The sequence below is a fragment of the Physeter macrocephalus genome, chromosome 13, assembly GCF_002837175.3.
Source record: "Physeter macrocephalus isolate SW-GA chromosome 13, ASM283717v5, whole genome shotgun sequence".
Taxonomy (NCBI): Eukaryota; Metazoa; Chordata; class Mammalia; order Artiodactyla; family Physeteridae; genus Physeter; species Physeter macrocephalus.
The window spans coordinates 76,722,972-76,729,699 of NC_041226.1; positions in this window are offsets into that span (position 1 = coordinate 76,722,972).

A 6,728-nucleotide genomic window follows, 5' to 3' on the forward strand; every position below is an offset into this window, starting at 1 on the left:
CCTCTTTCCTGTGAGGATACTTGCGATTGCATGTAAGGCCCGCTAAAATAATCTAGGATGGTTACCCCCATCTAAAATCCTCGATTTAATCACATCTCCAAACCACCATCCCCCTTTTTTGTCACATAAGGTAACATTTACAGGTTCCAGGAAACAGGAAGGGGCTATCTTTGGTGGTGGTGCTGGTAGGGGAGAGGTAGGTGTAACATTTTTCGACCTGCCGTGGTAACTTTATAATGAAAATGATTGGTCAACACTGGAGAGCCATTAGAAGTTTGTTTGCTTTCTTTTTAAAAAAATTCATATACTACTCAAATTTGAGAAAGTCTATTTTTATGGGAATAATATTGATTGTGGTTTAATTTGTATAGCAAATAAATAATTTGCAAAATTTGATACCTATGACGTTCTGCCACAGAAATGGGAGCAGGTGTCAGAATGTTAGCAATATATTGGATGTGAGCAATTGATTTAAAAGGAAGATTCTAATCAAATTATTCTCATTTGGCATATAATGCCTTTCACAACTTGTCTCTTACCTAATTTTCTAGTTTCACTTTTTACTGCATTTCCTTATTTTCTCCTCCTTCCCCACCCAGGCAGACACGAAGGGGCAACATGCAGATAGAAATAGTGGAGGATAATAATCTGAAATTTAGTTCAAACCAGGGCTCAACAAACCTATGCAGTCACCAGGGGAAGGGTGGGGCAGAGGAGCTGACCGAAATAAGTGGAGGTGTTGGATGAGAGCAGAGGAGGTGATGCTTTTCATTAACATGAGTGTGATTGTCACCTTTGTCCGCATAAGGCAATGTTGAAATCACACCTGCGTTAGGAGTGATTGACGTACAGTGATTGATACCTAACTACTTAGTGGTTCCAGAGGAAGAGTTAATCCTGGTATGAATATCTCGAAGTGATCTCAGGGGTGGGTCTATTGCTGGGGCAGAAGCTGACTTTTATTTATTTTGGATTTATTGATATGTATTTATCAATATACATATCTGTAAAATTGGTGAACTTTGATAAAATAAGGGATGGTATTCATTTTGCTTTTGAATCTAGAACCATGAAGACTAAAATAGTTTGTATACAGTAGGAGCTCATTAAATGCATTGATTGTGAATACCTTTGTTTGGGTCAGAGGCCATTTCACACATCAAATGCTTTTCACCAGAAGATTAAAATTTTGCTAGAAAGAAAAGCTACCCACAAAAAAAGAAAAGGTTAAATCTGAAAACTGACTAATTATAGGATCCAGAGGCCAAGCTGTGATTTTTTTTCTTTTTTTTTTGGATAGGAAATCATGAGCTTTTTTGGCTAAGTTCAAAAACAGCTATTGTAACAGCTTTGGAGATGATTCTAGGTCAGTTGTGTGCGTGTCTCTATTGCACTGAAGTTATCCTTGGAATCTTCCTCTCATAAATGAAGTGTTATTTTATTCTTAATGACAAATTGGAATAGAATATGGTCCAATACCAGAAACTTATTATGGTGGAAAAATAATGCTGCCTAAGGATTATGTCGACAACATTTTGAAGTTAAAACAAATCCAATGCACTTTGTCTTGGGAGATCAACTCCAGATTTTTGTTAGGTGTTTAGTTTTGGAGGCTTTTTCTGAATTGACACTTTCTTGATGTAAAATATTCATGGCTCAATTCCATTTCCTTACTGACAGTTGAGGGGAAATCTAATCAATAACTCACTATATATTCAGTTGGCTCTCAAAGAAAGCAATGTGATGAATATCATTCCTTTTGTAGTTGTTATATTTTCGTATATCACATGGTTCAATCCCAGATATAGGATGCTTTGATCCTTGAGTTTAACTCTTGTTTCTGAATTTGAGTCTGTGGGCTGATTACAAAAGACCACTTACTACGTCTTCTTTATCGGGTCAATGACAACTGTCCAGCATGTGGGTAGGGTGGGCAGCAAAGTGGGAAATGATAAAGGTATGGAGATAGGCCTTCCTGAGAGGGTAGGCTTATGCATCAGTTTCCTAGGGTCGCTGTAACACACACTGGGTATATTAAAACAACGGGAATTTATCTTTTTACAGTTCTGGAAGCTAGCAGTTCAAATCAAGGTGTTGGCAGAGTTGGTTTCTCCCGAAGGCTCTGAGTAGAATCCTTCCTTGCCTCTTCCTAGCTTCTGGTGATGGCTGTCAATCTTTGTCCTTCCTTGACTTGCAGCCAGATCACTCCATTCTCTGCTCCGGCCTCACAGGGCATCCTCCCTGTCTATCTTTGTCTTCACGTGGACGCTTCTCTCTGTGTCTTATAAGGACACCGGTCATATTGGATTAGGAACCCACCCTACTGCAGTAGGACCTCATCTTAACCTGAGTAATTCCATCCGCAATGACCCAACTTCCAAATCAGGTCACATTCTGAGCTACTAGGGGACAGGACTTCAACATGCCTTTTTAGGAGGACACACTTCCACTCATAAGGACTTCTGATGGAACACTCCTTTCTGGAAACAACTCTTGATTTTTAGAGCAGCAATTTTTTGATATGTGTAAATTGCTTTCTTCACAAGCAATTTTTTGATATGTGCAAATACTGGAAAAGAAGGGAGGTTAGCTCACAGGTTACAGGAAACAAAACCACAGAACCTTAGAGCTGAAGGATACCTCAGAGAACCTTAAATCTCTTAACCACCTCTTTTATTTAAAATTATAAATATAGCACGTTTATGGTAAAAAAAAATTCAACCATATTGGAGAATGAAATTCCTCATACACTATTCCTGGTCTTTGGAGGAAATCACTGTTAATTTTTATATTCTTACTGAAATATTCTATGTGTATGTAAGAATATATATGTATATATACACATAATGTATATATACATGAGTGCATGCATATATATGTATAAATGGAGTTATACTAAATATACTCCTTTGCAATTTGCCTTTTTAAATTTTCTTATAAAGCTTGTAGCCCACAGGTATAACACACTCGTTTTCAAAATGAGTTCTATACAGCCCTGGGCTACACCCAGGTGTTTCTGGGGCTATAAAAATTAAATATTTATTTTTGCCAAACAATTAAAATGTATGCTGCCTGAGGGTCCTTTTTATTACTTTCATCTTTTTTTTTTAATATTTGGGGGTTTCGTAATAAGATTTCCTTTGAAAATTAGAGTTTATGGCAAAAAAGGAAGGTAGAGAAAGGTAGATAGAATAGATTAGAAAGGATTAATCTATTTCAGTTCTCTCATTTCAATGCTGAGGAAACAAAGGTCCAGAAAAGGGCATTAAAGGGCTAATGGGAAGCAGTGTGTGCCCTGCTTTGCCCAGAGCGCCTGTAATCAGTGAACATCTGATGCCATATTGGTGGGGTCTTCCTTGTTTTCTTTCTGTCACTCAACGCATGGATCACTTCCCTGGCTCTCTGGTGAAAGGTAGTTCAGGTGGTCACACGTGGAGACTAAACCAGGTGGAGAAGAGATGAAGCCGTAAAGATCAAAGTAACGAGGAGAAGATACGGGAACAGAGAACGTGGAGTCTCAGGAGAAGACAGAGTGGGTACCAAGGGGTGGAAACTGACATCTGTTGGTCAGAGATTGAAACACAGAGTTGAGAATATGGTGGAGAGAAGAAGTTCTGGGTGGTGAGATGCAGCAAAGTCTGGTTGTGAGGGTGAATGAAACGGGAAAGGAGATGGAGGTCATGGTACGTGAGCACGTGGAAGCTCCACGTGGATACCAAAGAAGTTGGTGATGCTGGTGGGAGATGGGGTGTAGAGTAACATTGTCACCCTTATGACAAGGCCCTCAATGACGGGAGAGCCAACCAGGAGCTTTGGCGATGACAATGACATGGCAGGATTTCAGGACATTGTAGCAGGAAACATTGCATGAGGAGTGAAGGAGGAGTATGGAGCCTAAGAGGGAAAACACCTCATTGCTCGATTCCTTGGTGCTGAGGCTTTGGAACACAGCTGCTAAAGAGGGCTACGAGGGACATAGCTTCTGGATAGGACTAGGAAGAGGAAGACGACGTGGGAAGTACATTTCAGAGAAGGCGAGGAAAACTAGTAGAAGGGAGGTCATCTGTGAGAGGGTAACAGCAAAGGGAAAGCACAGGGAATCACAGAGGGACAGTTTAAGTGACTGTGCCCTGGAGAGAACTAATGAGCAGTGACACCACATTTTGGTAAGTGGGAAAGGATGAGAAGGACGTGGGACACGGAGTAGTTCTTTGGCCTTCAGTTTCCTGACGGAATCCGGGATGGAAGTTGACCCCTCCCAGCCAACTCCATCTGAAGTGTGCAGGACCAGAGAGTAAGGAGCCTCTGCTCAGAAAGTCCCCTCATCAGCATCCCTGGGTGCTGGCTGCGTGCCTGTCTCTGTGACAACCTAGGCGCACCGTTCCAGGCTGTGGAGGAGCTGAGTCTATTGTGGGGTCATAGAGGTGAACACAAAGTGAAAACGGCCTCAGCACTGTGTAAGCACAACAACATAGGAGTATGCAGAAGGAACGTTGCCTCATCCTGGTCCTGACCAGGAAGGCTGGCGATGGCATAAGAGCCAAGGCATCCAGGAGGTTGGAGGGCAGAGCAGATTTCGGGCTTCTGGGTGGACTGGGGTGGGGGGTGGCTTGAATGTTACAGTTGTACAGCCTCAGGGTCCTTGAATGCTGGGCTGCAGAGTTGGGTAAATCTTCTGCTCATGAGCCTTTGAGGAGGAACTGAGTAACCCCCTGAAATAGATGGGCGGGGGTCAAGCCCTAATGAAAGGAGGTCCCCGCTTCTCGCTTAGGAGAGGGTTCTGTTCTTTGCAGGGTCAGACCTGCATGACTGCTCCATGGACGGTCACTGAGAAACTCTTCAAGACTGGTCCTAACGGAGGAGAAGGGACCCACCTCGACAGAGCCTATAAAACGATGCTATAAATAAGGTCCGACTGACAAATGCCCAGCCATCCATATGGCTCATTTAGGGTGGTAGGTGCGTGTATATTTCCATTAGCATATCACCAACATTATTTTCACGTTAACTTACTATTGTTAACGTATCCCCTTGTCATTCCCTGAGAATGTCAAAGGACGGGGTGTAGTGAAAATAGACGGAAAAGATGAGATGAACTTCTACCCATCAGGCTATCAACCTTTGGATTTCTTTTTTTTGTCTTCATAGTTCTTTTCATTGTCTTTAGCATGTGGGAAACCTTCCATTAGGTATTATTGTAAAGTGCTGGGTAGAAGATGTGGGTTTTGATGAAAAGTGCCCCCTTGGTAGATAAAAGAGGATGCCCATCCTCCCTCAACCTAGAGAAACAGGTGTGAAGGATCACTCCAGGTCCTCTGTCAGACTCTTTTAACTGTGCTCTGTAACAGAGTGATGGGGCTGCAGATAAGGGGAAATAAAGAGAATCTGTGTGGACTTAGGGCTTTTGATCACGGATCGCCCCCAGCAACTGATTCTGCACTGACCTTAGAAGTAAACAATGCCGGGACCAGAATTGCTTGATAGTTTAATAAACAATCTCTTCAAATGAGGAATTAGAAAGGCATTATTAGCATGACCATTGACACTAAAATAAATATGCTTGCTTTAAGTGTTCTGGAAGAGAGGTCACTTTAAAATGACCCCGAAGGATTAGAAAGATTTTATCACAAAGCAGAAAGATATTTAAAGAGAACATTTTATGACCATAGATTTATAATTCACCAATTGGTCTTATTACTTACATGTGAAGCATATTCCATAACTCGGAATCTTTTTAATATTTTTTCAAATATTGCAATCTGTTTTCTGGAAATGGTCTTAAATAAACCAAACCAGTGTTAAGATAATGAAAGAACTTAATTTTTCCCATTTTTCTATATGCTCTATATCATTTTTTTCTCAAACTACCTGTGGTGAGAAGCCACATTTTTAAATTTCCAACTCATGGCAAAACCATATATTTGTAAAATACAAAAGAAGTGAAGTGCTAGGGAAATGAACAGAGAAGAAAATATGTACAAAATACAAGCCTCAATTTTTTAAAAATTTATTTTATTGAAGTATAGTTGATTTACAATGTTGTGTTAGTTTCTGCTGTACAGCAAAGCGATTCAATTATACACACACACATACATATATTCTTTTTCATATCTTTTCCATTATGGTTTATCACAGCATATTAAATATAGTTCCCTGTGCTGCAAACAAGCAGGACCTTGTTGTTTATCCACCCTATGTATAATAGTCTGCATCTGCTAACCCCAAACTCCCAATCCAGCCCTCTCCCACCCCTCTATTCCCCTTGGCAACCACAAGTTTGTTCTCTGTGCCTGGGAGTCTGTTTCTGTTTTGTAAATCAGTTCATTTGTGTCATATTTTAGATTCCACATGTAAGATATCATATGATACTTGTCTTTCTCTCTCTGACTTACTTCACTTAGTATGATAATCTCTAGGTCCATCCATGTTGCTGCAAAAGGCATTATTTCATTCTTTTTTATGCCTGAGTAATATTCCATTGTATACATGTACCACATGTTCTTTATCCATTAATCTGTTGATGGACATTTAGGTTGCTTCCATGTCTTGGCTATTGTAAATAGTGCTGCTATGAACATTGGTGTGTGTTTATCTTTTTGAATTAGAGTTTTGTCTGGGTATATGCCCCGGAGTGGGATGGCTGGATCATACGGCAACTCTATTTTTAGTGTTTTGCGGCACCTCCATACTGTTTTCTGTAGTGGCTGCACCAATTTACATTCCCACCA